A 19,338-nucleotide genomic window follows, 5' to 3' on the forward strand; every position below is an offset into this window, starting at 1 on the left:
CCTCTGTGTGTGTGTGTGTGTGTGTGGTCACAGAGAGCTGACCTCTGTGTGTGTGTGTGTGAGGTCACTGAGAGCTGACCTCTGTGTGTGTGTGTGTGTGTGTGTGTGAGGTAACTGTGAGCTGATCTGTGTGTGTGTGTGGTCACTGAGAGCTGACCTCTGTGTTTGTGTGTGTGTGTGAGGTCACTGAGAGCTGACCTCTGTGTGTGAGGTCACTGAGAGCCGACCTCTGTGTATGTGTGTGTGTGTGAGGTCACTGTGAGCTGATCTGTGTGTGTGTGGTCACTGAGAGCTGACCTCTGTGTTTGTGTGTGTGTGTGAGGTCACTGAGAGCTGACCTCTGTGTGTGTGTGTGTGTGAGGTCACAGAGAGCTAACCTCTGTGTTTGTGTGTGTGTGTGTGTGTAGTCACTGAGAGCTGATCTCTGTGTGTGTGTGTGTGTGGTCACTGAGCTGACCTCTGTGTGTGTGTGTGAGGTCACAGAGAGCTGACCTCTGTGTGTGTGTGTGTGTGTGTGTGTGTGTGTGAGGTCACTGAGAGCTGACCTCTGTGTGTGTGTGTGAGGTCATGAGCTGACCTCTGTGTACTCTGTCATGAGGATCTAGTTCATTTTCTGCACATCAGCGTCCAGTCTTGGTTATGTTGTTTGAGAGTAGCCGCTTCCCATCAAGTAATCCTTGAACTTTAAAAAAAGATAAATACACAATATCACTTGGTTCTATTTCTGGACTCAAGCTAGATTGATTTCATGTGTGTGTTTGTGCATGTGTGAACATGTGTGTGTACGTGTGTGTGTGATTGCTATAGCTTTACCATAAATCTCGAGTTTAGGTTATGTGAGTCTTCCAAATTTCTTCCTTTTTCAGGTATCTAAGTTCTTTATGTTTCCAGATACATTTTAATTTAATGTATTTATTTTTAAAAGTTATATTTAGGGCCGGCGTCGCAGCTCATTAGGCTAATCCCCCGCCTGCGGTGCCGGCACCCCAGGTTCTAGTCCTGGTTGGGGCACTGGATTCTGTCCCAGTTGCCCCTCTTCCAGTCCAGCTCTCTGCTGTGGTCCGGAAGTGCAGTGGAGGATGGCCCAGGTGCTTGGGCCCTGCACCCGCATGGGAGACCAGGAGGAAGCACCTGGCTCCTGGCTTCGGATTGGCACAGCACGCTGGCCGTAGCGGCCATTTGGAGGATGAGGGGGGTGAACCAACAGAAAAGGAAGCTCCCCCTCCCCCCGTCTAACTCTGCCTGTAAAAAAAAAGTTATATTTATTTATTGGAAAGGCAGAGTGACAAGAGAAAGAGAGAGATTCCACTGGTTCACTCCCCAAATGGCAGTGACAGCCAGGGCTGGACCAGGCTGAAGCCAGGAGCCAGGGGCTGCATCCAGGTCTCCCACATGGGTGCAGGGCCCAAGCACTTAGTCCATCTTCTGCTGCCCTCCCAGGTGCATCAGCAGGGAGCTGGATGGAAAGTGGAGCCACCTGGACTCAAACTAGCACTCTGGGAAGGCTCAGAGTCGCAAACCGTGGCTTAAGCTGGTGCGCTCCAATGCCGATCCACATTTCAGAATCCGCTGTGGACTTGGAAGAGTCATCAAGCCCTGCCGCGGCTCTGGTTGAACTGACGAGGAGACTGCATGGCAGGAGATGCACCCTGCAGACCCCCTGCCACAGGTGTGTGAGTGAGGCTGGACCCAGGACGCAAGGCCCTGAAACCTACCGCCTCATCTGGGCCAAGGCCACGCCTCCCACGGGCTCCCTGGTGGACAGCTGGGTGCTGTGGTTACGGACCCCTCTGGGCCGACCCTGAGCCCCAGCATGGCGCGGTCCTCTGCTGAGTTTGGGAATGGCCAGGCCTGCCGTCTGGGAAGAGCCACAGGCCTGTCCTTGTGGGAGTGATGCCTCCCCCAGGCATGGGGTTGCTTCTCCCGCCCGCACGGCCCCCACTGTTGCAGCAGGCCCAGGCCCACGCAGGCTCCCCGTGGCAGCTGCATGGTGTGGAGCAGGGTTGAGGACAGGAGAGCAGCAGGGGCTGTTGCTGTGGCTCAGACAAGAGCGGGTGAGAGGCGATGGTGGTGTGGCCGTGGAGGTGGAGGAACAGCAGGACGCGGGTCTAAATAAATAAATATGGCCACAGCTCAGTTGCCCCAAGGGCTCATGCACACCTGTTTGTCCTCAGTGCCCTGGGTTCTTCCTGATTGCTCTCTGATAAAACTGCAGGCCATGGTTCAGGGGCCACAGCCACAGAGAGAGCAGGGTGGGTTCTGGTGGCCGGGTGCCCAGAGAGGGTGTCCTCCTGGCAGAATGAGCCTGAGTGAGTTCCAAAGTACTGTGTACTCTTTCAGATGGTGTCCGTGGCAGACGTCTGGGAGAGCTGACTGCTGTCACCCGTGTGGGGACGACGTGGAGCTGTCACTCAGGGGATCCCTGGAATGAGGCTGTCTCAGAAGAGCCGACTCCTGCTTGCAGCCTGAACTCGCCCATTAGCACACCCACGAGCAACTCCAGGTTGCACTGAATTCGACAGGTGATTTTCTGATGAACTGTTGCTTTGCTAATTCCAGTGGGTGTTGTTTGGAATTTGCTTTTGCAATGGAAATAGTTTGATTTTGCTTTTGATAAGAATGGAAGTGATTAGAAAAGTGCCCCAGATGAGTGTCTCCTAGATGTGCCTGGGCGAGTCCAGCGCGGTCTGCAGCTCGCGAGGCCCACATTCAGTGCCACACTGGTGCTCGGATGCCTTGCACGCCCAGAGAGCAAGTCCTTGGCTTATGAAGAAGCCACACCTCTAAACATCCGTGTCTAGTGTGTAGGAAGCACACGTATGCTTCTCTGTACAGCACCCAGGGTGCACAGGGCAACACATGTGTGTCCATGCAGGAAGCAGATGCGTGTGCTGCTCTGTACAGTACCCAGGGTGCACAGGGCAACACACGTGTGTCCATGCAGGAAACAGATGCGTGTGGCTCTGTACAGCACCCAGGGTGCACAGGGCAACACACGTGTGTCCATGCAGGAAGCATATGTGTGCTGCTCTGTACAGCACCCAGGGTGCACAGTGTAGCACCTGTGTCCATGCAGGAAGCAGATGCATGCTGCTCTGTACAGCACCCAGGGTGCACAGTGCAGCACACATGTGTCCATGCAGGAAGCATACGTGTGCTGCTCTGTACAGCACCCAGGGTGCACAGTGCAGCACACGTGTGTCCATGCAGGAAGCAGATGCATGCTGCTCTGTACAGCACCCAGGGTGCACAGTGCAGCACACCTGTGTCCATGCAGGAAGCACACAGGGCACATGATACGGCACTCATCTGTTTATTTCACTACCGTTTAGTATTTTCCCAAGACAGATTAATTTTCTTCCTTCCGCTTGATGTCAAACATTAATTCTAATTTAAAACTAATGATTTCACACCTTATGCAAACATAGAATCCTCAGTGAGAGGGATTCATACAGCAGGCCTTTAAATGATGCAGAAAAAAACCATAATTTACTTTTTAGAATCCCTGTAATAGATGTGTGGTAAGCTTCCACTGTGTAGCAGGGTTTTCAAAGTGTGTTCATCATGGTCATCATGTGTGTGTCACCAGGGTCATCACATGTGTCACCTTGGTAATCACGTGTGTTCACCAGGGTCATCACATGTGAGTGTCACCTTGGTAATCACGTGTGTTCACCAGAGTCATCACACTCGGGTCTCCAAGGTCATTAAATGTGTTACTGTGACCATTATGTGTGTTTCCATGGTCATCACATATACGTACACCCTGGTCATCATGTGTCACCATATTCATCACATGTGTGTCACCATGGTCATCACATGTGTCACTAGTGTCATCACACTTGGATCTCCATGGTCATCACATGTGTGTTTCCATAGTCATCATGTGTGTATTTCTAGGGTCATCATGGATGTATCACCAGAGTCACCACACATGTGTTTCTGTGATCATCATGTGTGTGTTCACCATGGTCATCATGTGTGTGTGTCACTAGGGTCATCACATGTGTTCACCATGATCATGACACATGTGTCACCGTTTTGTCACCACACATGTGTTTCCACGGTCATGCATGTATACACCATGGTCATCACGTGTGTGTCACCATGGTCACCACACGTTTCCATGGTCATGTGTGTGTCTCCATGGTTATCACATGTGTTTTTCCATAGTCATCACATGTGAGTCCCCAGGGTCATCACGTGCACACTGCCATGTCTGGAAGAGGTGGGGTGGGGGTGTTGGAGAGGGGCTCTCCCCCTCTGCTCCGTGAGGCAGGGTTGACCTCGCTGGCTTGGTCAGTGGGCTTTCTACTCCAGCCGCTATAACCTGAAGCCTTGAAAACCACGTGCTTACAGCTGCCGAGTGGGAACACAGCTGTGGGGTCTCTCCCACGTGGCCTACCACTGGGAAGGCAGTGTGGGCCCTCCAGCCCCCAGAAAAACAGGTCTGATGCGGTGTCCCAGGGCAGAGACAAAACACAAGATTGCCGGCCTGTGACATGTGTTGTTTCCCGCTGGTCTCCCTTTGCAAGTTCACGAAGAGGCAGCCACTCGGCTTTGGGGTGGGATGATCCACCTCATGCCCTGCTTCCATGAAGCACGGAGGGCTGCCCGGGTCCCTGCGAGGCCTCAGTTCTCGCCAGGCGGACATGGCCGGGGGAGGACCCTGGGGCTCCGTTCCCCAGGTAACACCTGTTCCAAACGGTATTTGACACGGAGTGGCGTGCAGCTCTGCAGCTGGAACCCCGTCCACCAAGCCGACAGGGTGAACAGGGCTGGGCTGGCAGATCCCACGGCTCACCTGGCTCTCCTCAGGCCCTTGTGTGGCCCTCCCTCCTCTGGGAACACCGCGGCTGTGCTCTCTTGAACTCCACTGAACACCCCCACCCGCCTGTTTACCCCCCCACCCCAGGGGGCCTTTGTCCCATGGCTCCCATCTTCCTCCCCCACCCCGCTCCCATCTCTGGTCTCGTTTGCCGACAGAGCATCAGCGTGGGTGGCCGTGGGCACACGGGAAGGAAGGGCAGCCCCACCTGGGTTCCCCGGATCAGAGCCCTTCTAGCGTTTCTCTGGGGAAGGAAGAAGCAGGAAGTAAAGGATGTGGTGAGCCTCCAGCTGCCAGGAATGGAAGCCAGTTCCCGGCAGTCGGGGCCTCAGGGACTGGGGCTCGGGACACCACCACCGTGGACACATGGTTCAGTTGGCAGCGGACTGGCTTACCCGTCTTTTTTCTGCTTATGAGAACTTATTTGTAGGTGCCATTTTGAATTGTGTAGCGGGAATAAATGTGATATGAGTTTTAAAATTTTTTATTCCTTTAAAAATGTATTTAAAAATGAGAGAGAACGCTCCCGTCTCCTGGTTCACTCCCCAGGTGCCTGCAGTGGCCCTGTGCTTGGGACTAAAGCCAGGAGCCGGGAGCTCCGCCTGGGCCTCCCATGTGGGTGGCAGGGCCCTAGCTGCCTGAGCCCTCACCTGCCACCTCCCACAGTGCACAGTAGGAGGCTGGCATTGGAGTGGAGCTAGGACTTGAACCCAGGTGTTCCGACATGGGGTAGAGTGTCCCAGAAGTCCTTGCACACCCGAATGCACAGGTCACAGATGTGTATGTTGTTCTACTTATGCATTTATTTTTAAATATGTATTTATTTGAAAGAAAGAACGAGAGGGAAATAAAGGTCTTCCATGCAATGATTCATTCCTCAAATAGCCACTTGGAACTCTGTACAGGTCTCCCACAGCAGTGGCGGGGGCCCAAGCACTTGAGCCATCTTCTGCTGCCTTCCCAGGCTCATTAGCAGGGAACTGGATCAGAAGTGGAGCAGCCAGGACTCCACCTGGTGCTCCTATGGGTTGCCAGCATCTCATGCAACAGCTTGGCCCACTGCGCCACAGTGCTGGCCATGTGTAGTGCGTAGATCTTCACAGAGCAGATAATCCTCATCAAGAAGGCAGGGCGCACCTGGCCCTGGCCTTCCTGCCAAGTCTCACCAGGGGCCTGCTCTCTCCTCTCACCACGAGTGAGACTGGCCTGTTTCAGGGATTCATGTACATGTTTATCAGGTGAATTTGTCCATTCGGTTGTGGCTGCGCATGTGGTGGTCCCTGCCACCCATGTGGGAGGCCCAGAGGGAGTTGCTGGTTCCTGTCGTTGGCCTGGCCCAGCCTCACTTTTGCAGGCACAGCTGTTGCAGCATTTGAGGAATGAACCTAGAGACGGGAGATTTCTCTTTCTGTCTCCTTCTCTCTCTGATGTTCAAATAAACAACACAAATAAGCATTTTAAGGTGCCCTGTAGTGACCCTCAGCTCCTGCGCTCACACGCTGAGCACCTGCCCAGGGGTGTTGACAGACGCTTGCGACTCTCCTGTGGAGTCTGACACGGCACAGGGGCCGAGGTTGTAAATGACGCCGGCTCCGGTCTTGCTGGTCCCTTCTCCCTGTTTCATGGGAAGCTGAGCTCCCAGATCGAAGAGGCCCACCAGGCAAGGATGGCCGCCTCCAGCCCACCACTGCAGTGTCGGCCGCTCCAACAGTCACGTTCACAGGCTGGCAGGGTTCCCCCCATGGGGCCTGAACCAAGGGCAGCCCCTGCTGAGATTCAGGGGCCAGAGGCCCTCAGCACAGCCTGGTGTGGAGCCCTGACCCCCGAACCTGGGAGGCCGAGGGCTTGTTGCCATGAGCGTCTGTTTGGCGGTCACTTGTCCAGCAGCAGCAGGTCCCTGGCCTGAGTCTGTTCTGGGTGGGAGTGTGTCCACGTCTGCCCTTCCTCCTGCCTTTCCTCCCCACGCTTGCGTCCCCGTGTAAACAGAAGGTCTCAGTTTTTCATGGACTTGTTTATTTCCTTTCATGGTGAGTGCTCTCTGTTTAAGAAACTGAATCCTTGCTTATCCAAGAGTCACAAGTCTTACCTTCAGCAGCTCCGTCTTCACAAGGAAAACTCATTCATCAGGATAGAGTATGTCAGGGCGGTGCTGTGGCCCAGTGGGTTAAGCTGCACCTGCCTGCAGCACCAGCATCCCATATGGGCATCAGTTCAAGTCCTGGCTGCCCCACTTCTGATCCAGCTCCCTGGGAAAGCAGCAGAGGATGGCAAAGTGCTTGGGCCCCTATATCCATGTGGGAGACCAGGATGGAGTTCCTGGCTCCTGGCTTTGACCTGGCCTAGCCTCAGTCTTTGTGGCCATTTGAAGAGTGAACCAGCAGATGGAAGATATCTCTCTCTCTCTCTCTCTCTCTCTCTCTTTCTCTCTCTTTCTCTCTCTTTCTCTCCCTCTCTCCCTCTCTCCCTCTCTCTTCCCCTTCCCTCCATCCCTCCCCTCTCTCCCCGCCATCACTCTGCCTTTCAATAAATAAATCTTGTTCAAAGATAACAGAACATGTCTCCTAAAGACTGTGTTATAAAACAGCATTGTGGAGTGGTCTCTAAGGGAAAATCACCGTGTTGTCACTTTGGCTGCAAAACCCAGTGCCTCAGGCCCTGGGAGGCAGAGGAGGGATCTAGAACCAGACCTGGGGTGCCTTCCAAGGCTTCACACTTCTCTTTGCTTGCTCACGACCTCCTCGGCTCAGCCTGTCGGCCGTTCGGACCTTGCTTTGGATTTTCTGCCTTAGTTAGAGGGGCCAGGTTTAGTTACATGGGTCGGCGTGGCTGCTGAAATCCATTACTTTGGTTGCTCTGGGGCAGGAAAGGAAAAGGCAGGGCTCCTGGACCGAGGTGTGCTTCCCTGCAGGTGTGAACACAATGCAGATGCCACTGGCTTGGAAAACCCATTTAACCCCTTGGTGGATGGTGCTCAGGCTTTCGTGGGGGACTTACCAATCCCTGCAGGGAAGACCCCACCCACAGCCTCGCCAAGGTCCAGGCGCCCACCCTGAGCTGGGAGGCACTCGGGTGATGCAAAGGTGGACATGAATTGGCTTCGGCGCCTCCCTTCCAGGGAACCCTCCTGTGTGGGCCAGACGACAACGTGTAGCCACGGCAACCAGCACCGTGCCTCCTGGAGTAGCTGCTGGATAAACGTGACGCCTTCTGCGACGGTGGGAAGCAGCACTTCCGCTGGGGCTGGTGAGTTCTCCCGTGAACACATGGGGCACGTGTGGTGCAGCTCGGTCGCTGCCTCGGTTATTCCCGTCGGGAATGCCAGGCCAGCTCCTCGGAGCGGCTGACTCCTGCTGCTTCATGGTGACCACAGGCCCAGTGCCTCTAAGTCCCCCCGTGGAATACAGGACACAGCCGGAGTCAGCGCTTGGCTGCTGGTTTGTCATCTCATGAACCACGGAGTTGGTGCCTGCGACTGACGCGTGCTTTGAAACTGAGTTCCTGGTTCTCATGGTTCCCGGTGGGTCCTCGTGGGATATGGATCTTTGCAAAGCCCTTGAATGGACCTTTTAGGGCGTGGCTGTCTCTGTATGAATGCTGTGCTCACACACCCTCCCCTTATTTCCTAAAAGGCCGCTCTGGAGCAGGGGTGGGGTGGGTGGGGGTGGGTGGGGGTGGGGTGAGGGGGCAAAGGTGGAGGGCTCTACAGAGCCTGTGTGGCAGGCACCTGAGGACCTAGAGACCTGCGGTCCCTGCTCTTGTCTGACCCAGTCCTTGCTGCCTGGAGGAGACCCCTGCGCCCTGCCCCTCTGAGTTTGTGACCCAGGGTTGGTGCTTCCCAGAGCACACAGGGCCCACGCCAGGCAGCCCCATGGGCAGCATCTGGGGTCCTGCCCTGACCTGGTGACACGGATGGGCATCCGAGCGAGGCCCAGGAGCTGTAGCGGGTCTGAGCTGCATCCTGCATGGCAGGCCACCAAAGACATGTTCATACTGAAACCCAAGTGGGCGTGCCGCAGTGTGGAAGGCACAAGCCAGAGCTCACCCTGTACAGAGCAGGCCCGTGCCGCCTGCCCCTCTCTGTTGATGGTGGCTTCGGGAGGGTAGGGAGACTGTGCTTCCATGCCCGCTTCTGCTTCCGCGGGCGGGGTCAGCTCAGGCCGAAAGCTGCTCCTGCAGACGGGCACGTGGCACTGTGCCCAGCTGTGCCCGCCCCCTGTTTCTGGACTGAATTTCCCGCCCTGGCAAGAGACCCCCCCTCTGCCCGTGTCTGCAGAGGCCAGGCTTTGTCAAAGGGTGAGGACGCAAAGCACCTGCACGCACACAGTGATGACGCAGGCAGCTGTCACTGCTTCCCCTCCAGGCCGGTCCATCTCCGGCCGCTAAGGGCCTGCTTTCTGGCGGAGCTGACCACTGGGCCTGGAAGGACCCGCGGGGGAATCTGCATGCACCTGGTCCAGACCCCAGGCGGTGTCTGTCCTGGGTGCCTGCGGAGCCCTGCTGCGGCTGAGCAACCTTGAGCCTGGTGCTCAGTGCGGGCAGCGTACGCAGCTCGCCTGGGGTCAAGGCCACGCCGGGATGACTCAGCTGAGCTGCCCACCGCACAGGCCTTCGCTGTCCTTGTCCTCGCACCCGCCCTCCCCCTGCCCACGTAAGTGATGCCCCTGAGGACACGGGGTGTGCATGCTTGGAACTGGAGCTGACGCTGGTTTGTAAAGTAACTTGCATTTTAGAAAATAAGCTCTTGGCTCTTAAAGAGACACACAGTTGTTGACGCCTAGCGGAGTGACAAGACACGTGCTGTCCTGAGGAGGTGGTGCAGGGAAAGACTGTCTGAGCCCCCGAGTTCCTTTCTTAAGAAAGATTTATTCATTTGTTTGGAAGGAGAATAACAGAGAGAGAGAGCTTCCATCCGCTGGTTCACTCCCCAGGTGGATGCAGTATCCAGGCCTGGGTCAGGCCCAAGCCAGGAGCCAGAAACACAGCCTGACCTCCCACACGGGTGGCAGAGGCCCAGGTACATGAACCATCACCTGCTGCTTTCCCAAGCATCAGCAGGGAGCTGGGTTGGAAGCGGAGCAGCCAGGACTGGGACCTGCGCTCCAGCGTGGGATGCCAGCCCTGGAAGTGGCGGCTCAGGCCGCTGCTCCACAACGCAGCCCCCAAGCGTCAGATTGTCAGCGTGAGAGTCTGCTGTCTGGCCAGAGGCTGAGTGTAGGAGCTTCCAGATGCTGACCTTGCAGGAGTTAGCAGGTATGAACGAGGCCTTCGCTTGGGCTCCCGGCTTTGCAGCTTGGGTACCACATCCCTGTGTCCCTCATCCAAGCTCGGGGTAATTCCATGGGGAGGCCCCTGCGTGGACTTAGCAACAGCTGCATAGCAGCTCAGACAGCCGCTGGATTCCCGCACGATTGTCAGGCAACGTGCAGAAGACAGTGTGAGCTGCAGTCTCTGGTGTGCGCCCGTCCTCCGTAACCAAGCAGCAGGAAAAGAACTGTTCCATGTGCTGGCGGAGCGGCAACAGGGACCCCGTCTCGTGTGCGGGGCGAGAGGTCACCCCAAGCTGGTCCTCCTCGGGGGTCGCAGCCACTGCCCGCGGCTGCCCTTGGGCTGGCGCTGTCTCCTCCATCACAGGCGCTGAAGGCGCCAGGAGAGGCCCAGCCCCCAGCCCCTTCCAGGCTCATCTTTCTTTCTTGGAATCAAAGGACTGTGTTTCCTGTGTGCCTGTGAGTAAGCTTAGGCGAAGCTTCCTTTTCAAACACCCAGGAAATAATCCGCAGATCTTGGAGTAACATTTGTATCATAAAAAATACGATGAAATATGAAGCCAGGCTACACATATCCCAGAGTCCCTAGCATCTTTGAGAGAGAAAATAAAGGGAAACTGCAGGTTTCACATGGACCCCAGACCCCCGGGACCCCTGGATCTGAGTGTAGACCTCTCAGCTGCTGTGTCGGGTGGGCCTGCCTAGAGTCTCCAGAGACCCTCCTGCCAGGAAGCCGCGGTTCTGGGAAGCTGCCGCCGAGCCCCGCTGCCGGTTCCTGGAAGCAGCAGGGACATCCCCTGGGTGGCTTCCATCAGACACAGCTCAGACCCCACACAGGACACAGGCCTGGGTCAGGAGCCACCGCCGGGCCCTGGGCTGCAGCTGTCACTCATCACACGACTGCTTGTTTCTGAAGTCAGTGGGTGCCATGCCGCTCCTTATCCTGAGGGAGATCTGGGATTTCATCTGCAAATGCGTTTTCATTAAACACAAGATGTGGTGAAGCCAGCGCTGTGGCACAGCAGGTGGAGCTGTGGCCTGAGACGCCAGCATCCTGAATGGGCACCAGTTTCAGTCCCAGCTGTTCCTCTTCCAGTCCAGCTCTCTGCTGTGGCCTGGGAAAGCAGTGGAGGATGGCCCAAGTCATGGGCCCTGTACCCACGTGGGAGACCAGGATGGAGTTCCTGTCTCCTGACCTCAGCCTGGCCTGGCCTGGCCCCAGCAGTTGCAGCCATTTAACGAGAGAACCAGCAGATGGAAGACCTCTCACTCTCTCTGCCTTTGAAATAAATAAATAGCTACATCTTGAGAAAGAAGACAAGGCATAGCGACACTGGAATTGTGGATAACATGTACGTGTCGTGTGTCGTCTGAGTGCACCCCTGCCGGGCCTGCCCACACCCCCGCCGTGCTTGCCCACGGCACTCCTGGCGGCTCTCAGACTCGGCTCCAGGACGTTTTCCCCGTGGCCGTGTTTCTCCGTGACTGCGCACGTGCTCCCTGGGCAGTGTGCCTGCACCGTCCTGGCATGGCCCCTTCCCAGCCTGGCTTCTTTTTTGCTCTGCTGATGTCCTTCACAGAGCTTTGGCTTCCACTGCGTTGTGTTCTTAGGATCCAGTCCTGGGAGTGAGACGACTGGGCCAGAGTTTCTGACCACGTTTGTTCACTGCTGCTCTTTCCAGAAACATCTACAGCGAGGCCGACAGTAATACAGCAGTGACTGCGTAACGTCCTCTTCCCAGTAAGTCTCCCACATAGCGTTCTTGCTAATACACACGAGTGAAAGTAGATCCTGGGTTTGCCCTGGCGCGGGCTCCTCGGCCAGTGAGGGTGTAAACTCTTCTCCACGTTTTGGTTCTTGTGCTTCCTCTTGTTCCAATTATTGGAGTGACAAATTCAGTCATTTCTCTATGCTCTGGGCTCATCTGCCTCACAGTGGGGTTCAGGAAGCCCACGCAGCTGACTAAGGCCCCAAGGCATGCTGTGTGGCCACGTTCTGGCCTCCCAGCGTCTTGGAACAAATGCGGGAGCCACCTGTGGGCGCGGCTCCAAGCACCCTCCCTCCACCTCCCTCAGGTCCTCATTCCACCCTCCTGGCAGGAGAGCCTGGGCAGCGCGCGCCAGCGGCCAGGTGTTCTCACGCAGTAAAGCCTATCCTGTGGGGAGGTGGGGCCTTGCAGGCATTCGGCAGCCCTGGGTGTGTGCCTGTGTCGCCGTCTGCTTCCGACACAAAATGCAATGGCGTTGGAAGCCCTGCCTGTTAGGGTCTACGCGGCCGTTGCTCCTCCCCAGGGACCAAAACAGAGACCCTGTCGTCCCCCAAGTCTGACCCTGACCACCTGCACAGCTCGCAGTGTGTGGCCAGTGTCTGCTGTTGAGTAGAGGAGGGAAGAGGTGCACGTCGCTGTGGTCACAAAGCCCTCCCACGACAGAGGCCCGCTGCAGAGGATGCTGACCCTTCATTGGCTCTATCCCCAGGATGCTGACCCTTTATCAGCTCTATCCCCCACCTGGTAGTTCTTAAGAGCAGGAGACCCCCGTTAAGTAGCGAAAAGGGAAACTTCAGTGTGGGCCCGGTCAGAGTCGGAGGTGGTCATCGGTACTATCTTTGGGCCGAGCTCAGCCCCTGTGGGGCGGCGGCCCCGCCTCCTGGCTGCTCTGAGATGCTGTGCCGGCACAGGACAGAGGCCAGCCTGGTGGGCAGCACTCTTGGTCAGGGCTCTGGGGAGCTGGCTCTTCCTCAGAAGGGACAGTGCTGTGGACACACGTCCCACCTGTCCCCTGGCACCTTGGTGGGCACCAGCTCTTAGCAGGAACCCAGAGCCTTGTAGCACCAGCCAGGTGGGCCCCAAGCTGCCTCATGTTGAGGGCAGGTGAGGGTGAGGGCTGCCGTCAGCCCAGCACAACCCTTCCATTCCTGGGACAGGGTGGTGGAGGGCATGGGGTAGAGTGGGTCCTCAGAGCCGGTGCTGTGCCCGACAGCCAGGCGCCCATGGGCCCTCAGCTGCTGCGTTGGTGTGAGCCCTGGCTGCCGACAGACACAGGGCTCCAGCCAGCAGGACGGCGCCTGCTCCACACTCACGGCCAGAGCACTCGGGGTGACCCCGGAAAACCTTAGCCCGAGTTTGGTGATCTTCTCCTTAAGGAAGACCCTCGCAAAACTCCGCAGGCACCCTTGCCGCACCCATCCAAGCCTGTGGGTCAAAGGGTTGAAGGAGCAAAGCCGGGGAGGAAGGCGCTGTGGTCGGACAGAGGAGGGCTGAGGAGGGCCGTCCTGGGCAAGAGGAACCGGACACTGTCACAGACTCTCTCCCAGGCCAACGCAACTGCAAGCTTAGAGAGCAGGCTTATACTTGGCCTTGCTTCTTGGGGTTTCTCAGGGACCCCGCGCTGAAGGAGGCATCTTGCTTCGTCCCTCACCCTGCAGAAAGCACAGAGGACAGGGAACTCAGCCTGCGGAGCAAGTGAGGCAATGGGATGGGCTTGGGGGGTGGGTGTGGGCGTGGGCGTGGGTGCGGGTGCGGGTGCGGGTGCGGGCATGCAGAGCCCCGGGACGAGTCTGCTGTCCCTGGAAGGCGAGCAGTTCGTGAGCCGCCAGTGCTCCTGGGCCCCTCCCCGGGCCACCCCAGCCCTCTGCACCCTGCCTCCCTCCATTTCAGCTGCAAATGCCCGGCGTGAGACTCAGGCTGACCGAGAGGGGCTCGGGTGCTTAGGGCAGGAGCACATGCAGGGCTGAGAGCTCCTAGCTGCGGAGGTGGGGTGGGGACTTGTCATGAAGGTGGGAGTCATGACCATGCCTGCCGTGCCCTCTGCACCAACCCCAGGACTCCACTGCCTTTCTGTCTGTCAGCCAGTGCCATTCCTGTCTTAGTGGAGCCCCCTGACCTGGGGACCAGAGCACTCTCTGTGGGAGGGGACACAGCTGACAGGGACAGCAAGGCCTGTGTTGGGGAAGGGGGACCCCATACCCGGGCCTGTCGCAGGCCATGCCTTTGTGTGGCGTCATCAGGGACAGGACCCGCTCACGAGTGTTGCTGTCCTTGTAGGATTGGCCCCTGGCCACCTGCCTCCTGTGGAATCTGCAACGTGGGACCTCAGACCACCCCCTCTGCTGCTCGAAGCTGCTCCCAGGGTGTCCCCAGGGAGGGCCTCTCCAAGACCTGCCCCACAGCTCCTGGTTCCTTAGAGAAGACCCCACGGCCTCAGGAGCACTGGTGGGAGCTGGGGTGCGTGTGAGGTCCTGCGCCTCCCTGTGTGGGGTGGGTGGGGCGGAGCGCAGGAGCGGAGGCCAGGACTCATCACCACAGCGGGGCTGCTCTCGCGCCCACTGGCCTCAGGAAGTGCATCCCAGAGTTCTGTGTCAGAGGACAGCTCTGGACAAGCTCAGGTGCACCGCTGCCGTCTGCAGAGCCCGCTGGACAAGGGCCGCCTCCTCTCGCTGCCGGGGTCCCTGCCGCTGCTGAGTCTGCTCGGACTCCACGGGGTCCGCATCCGGGACTTGGGCTGTGGCGCCCGTCCCCGCCTCCTGCGCGGGCAGTGCCTGCTTGGATGCACCGCACCGCGTGCCCCACGGGGACTTGGGAAGCGTTCTGTGTGCTGCAGAGGTCGGGACTGTTTCTCCGGTTCCCGAGTCTCTGAAATCAGCAGGGCCCCCGTGGCCCTGGTGGCATCGTCGGCATTGATGCCGCGAGCCGGGGCGTCCAGCTTCCTTGGCTGTGGGGCTCCTGGGTTAAGGGAGCAAGGAGAGACGGCAGGGCACGTCGGCGCTGTTCCTGGCCCAGGCTCTGCTTTATTTCAGGATGACAGGTTTGGAAGGGCGGCCTCAGACCAAGCCTCTTCCTGCCTTAGCGATGAACATTAACCCCATTACAGCGATTCCATCTCCCGCCTGCTGTTCTAGCAAAGTCGGAATTAAGAAGCCGTGCTGCTCACGGGCAATTAGCAGCCCCGAGAGGACGAAGGGCCGAGAGCAGCTGACGGAGCAGCCCTGGGAGAGGAGCGGCGCTGGCTCGGAGTCCAGGTAGCAGGCAGGTGCCCGTGCGGCGGTGCCTAGTGCAGGGGGTGGAAGGACGTCTGTCCCCAGGGACCCCGCCCTACACCGTGCCTGCCAGGTCCCGTCTCTGACCGCCCAGGCTGCCACCACCCCTGTCCTGAGCACCGCCCCGAGCAGAAGGAGGCAGCTTCCAGTTCACGGTGCTCCGGGCCCCTGGTCCGCTGCACAGCAGGGAACCTGTGCTCTTAGAGATGAGCGAGATCCTGGCTGTGGGTGCTGGAACAGAGGGGAGATGGTCTGGGCACCTGCTGTGGCCAGCTGGCAGGAGCATGGAGCACAGCGCCTGGCTCCCTCGCCCACCAGTGCAGCGGGAGGGGCGCGTCTGGCCCAGCTCCGGGCCCCCGCGTGCTGGGAGCTGCCTGCTCCTTCCGTCAGGTGTGCAGCAGTGGTGTCTGTGTGTCCTGCCCTGGCTCCCGCCAGTGCCTCCTGCCCCCGAGAGCATCCACCCGTGAGCTCTGACCAGCAGGTGTTGGAGGCTTCACCGAAGGCTGCTCCCGTCCCCAGGAGCTGCTGTCACTGCACTCTGCCCAGCCACATGTTCTCCATGGACTGTGTGATGGGAGAGACCGGGGGACGCCCAGAAGCTGGGGGATGCGCTCCGTGTGCAGCACGGGAGGGTGTGGCTCCCGCGATGACTGGCGGCAGAATCCAGGACAGCTGCTGCATGCGCTGCTCTGTGCTAGGCCTTCCCTCGCACGCGCCTTCCGTGTCCCTGAGGCCCTGAGATGGTTGCTCCTCTTCCCGCTCCGTTTCACAGACGAGAACGCTGGGGCTTACAGAGGTGCGGAACAGTGGCTTCCCAAGCCGAGGGTGCAGCGGGCACGCGGAGAGCCCCGGGCCGCTGATGACATCTCCTCTCCCTGCACACCAAGCAGGATGAACGAGGCAGCTTGTGCAGCGTGATGGGAACGAGCGTGGCACTCTGCCCGCACTGCTACCGCGCCCTCCCGCTGACCCGCCGTGGAACGACAGCGTCAGGCCTCTGGTGTGACAGTGAGCCTCACAGGAGGGTTCTGGAAGGAGACAGTCACAGCCTGAGACCCGGAGAGGGCAGGCGCAGTGGCCAGGGCAGCGAGGGGAGGAGGGAGTGGGGAGTTCGCCGATGTGCAGCCGGAGGGCGGGTGTGAAAGGGGCCACTGTGGACACGGGCACCTCCCTCTAGAACACATCTCTCCTGGCCACCTCTCCTGGTGCCTGCGCCGCTGTCTGCAGACGTCGCTCTGAGGTGGCAGGCGCGTGCCGAGGGAGGTGCCACGCCCTGCAGTTGCTTTGAGCCCACGCTGACCCGAGAGTGTCCAGGAGCATGCACTCCCCGTGTCACCCGGCGGGCAGGCTCCCCGGGCATAGGGCCCAGAGCTGCTCATGGTGACGCCCACCCCTGAGTCACCTGCTGTGGACTCAGGGCCCAGTGGTTCTTGAGTTCTTCCCACACCAAGGGTGCAAGCAGGAAGAGGACTGGCAGCTCCGCAGGGAGGAAGAGAGGAAGGGTGGAAACCAGTGAGGGTCCCGGCAGCCACGCCCTCAGGCCCTGGTCTGCTGACCCATTCACCTGTTCAGTAAACAGTAACTGAAGCCCGGATGCCCCAGACCTGGTGGGCGGGGCACGGGTGCCTAAGCTTCTGTGCTCCATTGTGAGAGCTGTGAGGAGAAGCTAGGTCTGCGTGGGTGTTCACCAGGGCCTGGGACGGGACTCTCCTCCCCATGGTCACACAAGCGTTTCCCACAGGAGGAGGGCCTTGCAGAAGGCAGAGGTCGTTGATGGTGGGAGCTCCAGGCATCCCAGCTGTGTGGCCTCCAGGTGGGAAGCCCTGGGCACAAAACAGGGAGTGGAACTGGACAGGACCAGGGAGGCCGAGGAGCAGAGCCCCCCAGCACAGGCAGGGACCTGGGGTTTCTCGGCCTGGGCTCCACCCCCTAGCATCTGACCCTGGCTTCTATTGGGGTGGGCACATGACCTTGGTGGGGCCACAGCAGCAGTGACCTGATGAGGGGCTGAGGATGGGAGACCCCACCCACTGTACAGCATCCCAGGCACAGCCGTGGGAACCGTGCTTAGCCAACAGCTCGCCTCCCCCGGCCTGTGAGCAGGAGCACGAGACGCGGCCGAGGGAGTTCGGAATGCCAGCGAGGCGGTGGTGTGCCGGTCGCAGCCCTGTGCGGTGCCCTGCTGCCTCTCTCTTCCTCCCACCTGGAAGCCGGGCCCACTCTGTTCTCTTTCCCCACAGGAGCACCAGTACGAGTTCCAGCTGCTTGCAGACCAGAGCTGGCCAGAGGAGCGGGGTAAGAACGCTGGAGGCTGTTTACTGTTTTATTAGAGCGCTTTTATTTGCTGGTTCACTCCCCAAATGCTTGCACTGGCCGAGACTGAGCCAGGAAGGAGCCAGGAGCTGCAGCCAGGCCTCCCCCGTGGGTGGCAGGGGCCCATCGACCTGACCCATGACCTGCCGCCCCCGATGTGCTGGAAGTGGGAAGGGAGCCAGGACTTGAACCCAGGCGCTCCACCATGGGGTGAGGGACTCCAAGCTGTGCCTTCACCGCGGCACCCCTCGCCTCTCCGGGAAGTTGGCCTCAACTGCAGAGCACTGGAGGCTGTGGCGGCCCCGCCTCAGGTTCATCACAAGTCCATCCTGGTCTCCGGGTCACCTCCACACAGCCAGAGGTTGGGGATTATTTCACCTTTTGCACCCACAAGAGAAAGGAGTTGGAAGAAGCCAGGTGGATTTTCCCATGGGAAAGACAGCTCATGGCAGAACAGGATCAGGTCATCGGGTTTCTGGTGCCTGTTCCTCCTGTCACCCCACGCAGTGAGTGGAGCCCCAGGGCTATGGAGACCAACACAGGATCGAAGGCGGGGCCGTAGCAAGCTTCAAGCCTACCCAGGGAGGTGCTGGGCTCCTCACACTGTCCCCAGTGGTGCCCCAGGGCAGTGGGGATTTGTCCCCTGGACGGCTGGGCGGGGCACAGAGGGCCAAGGTTCAGATCCCGACGGGTTGGGCAGAGGCTGTGCCGAGGACCAGCATACCTGCTGGGACAGGAGCCGCAGTGTCTTCCCTCGCCCCTGGCGGTCACATGGCTGTGACTTTGTTTTCATTATCTATTTATTTTGAAACTTGGAGTTACAAGGAGAGGGAGGGACAGAGAGGGACATCTTCCATTTGCTGGTTCACTCCCCAGGTGGCCAAAATGACTGGGGCTGGGCCAGGCTGAAGCCAGGAGCCAGGAGCTGCTTCCAGGTCTCCCACGTGCATGGCAGGGGCCCAAGCACTTGGCCATCTTCTGCTGCCTTCCTAGGCTCATTAGCAGGGAGCTGGATTGGGAGTGGAGCAGCCAAGGCACAGATGGACACCCATATGGGTTGTCAGCGTCACAGGTGGTGGCCTTACCAGCTATGCCACAGTGACGGCCCCAGCAGCTGTGACTTTCTTCCCAGTAATTCATCTGGCACTTGGATGACCTCCTTGACCTTCAGGGTCATTAGGAGCAAGAAATGATTGGGATGAAACACGGAAATGATCCCAATCCATTTTACTGCTTTTTCCCTAAAAAAAAAAAAATCAATGGATAAGAAAAGTTGACTTCTTTTTTTTGGGAAAAGAAACAAAGTAAGTTTTTGATAAATACATACTGTTTTCTTCTCTGTGGAAACCACATATTTTTTTAAAAGCAAAATGTATTTTCCCAAATATTTGACAAGAGCAGGCTGTAAGACTGTGACAGGGTTCTGTCAGCTGTGTAGACTGACTTTTGAAGTGTAAAATACACCTCTTCACAGGTGTCAGGACTGGGCATTGATAGTGACAGTGACAGTTTTTATAGTGGCTTGGTAGAAGAGCTTCCAAGGAGAATGAATAAAGTTTTGGTCCTAAGTATGAGAAAAAATGACAACAGGATTATTAACAGCTGACTGAATTGAGGAAAGCAAAAGTGAGTGATTAGATGGCATACATTGTTTGTAAATATCAGGAAGAGGCCGTGGGTGGGAGGCAGAGTTGTACAGGTGGGAGTCCGGGTGCACCGAGGCCGCGCCCCCTGCACATCTGAAATAAACAGGGCTCCGAAGGAGAGCTCCGGTAGCCATGTGGACTGCTACCCCTGATGGGCACACTGGGGTCAGGGTGCCCTCTGAGTCGAATTGGGGTTCTTCTTGAGTTTTAGGCAAAGCCAAGCGCCCCAGCCATGTGCTGGTCCCTGAC

General features: G+C 58.2%; 1 long non-coding RNA gene across 11 annotated transcripts in view; it reads left to right on the forward strand.

Annotated features, from left to right (window-relative positions):
* LOC103352362 (uncharacterized) overlaps positions 1–19,338 on the forward strand; it is a 184,022-nt gene that overhangs the window by 145,044 nt on the left and 19,640 nt on the right. For 7 of the 11 annotated variants that reach the window (XR_016219948.1, XR_016219947.1, XR_016219951.1 and 4 more), the window contains 7 exons: positions 2,341–2,522; positions 7,944–8,071; positions 11,775–11,833; positions 14,139–15,112; positions 15,903–16,138; positions 16,872–16,943; positions 17,371–17,425. This is a non-coding gene — a long non-coding RNA (uncharacterized LOC103352362). Of the gene's footprint in view, positions 1–1,440; positions 1,670–2,340; positions 2,523–7,943; positions 8,072–8,531; positions 10,079–11,774; positions 11,834–14,138; positions 15,113–15,902; positions 16,139–16,871; positions 16,944–17,370; positions 17,426–19,338 lie in introns of those variants that run through there. The other 4 variants (XR_016219958.1, XR_016219954.1, XR_016219957.1 and 1 more) reach the window with 4 other exon arrangements.

This window comes from Oryctolagus cuniculus, chromosome 13 (genome assembly GCF_051225735.1).
Source record: "Oryctolagus cuniculus isolate XC-2025 breed Fujian yellow rabbit chromosome 13, ASM5122573v1, whole genome shotgun sequence".
Taxonomy (NCBI): Eukaryota; Metazoa; Chordata; class Mammalia; order Lagomorpha; family Leporidae; genus Oryctolagus; species Oryctolagus cuniculus.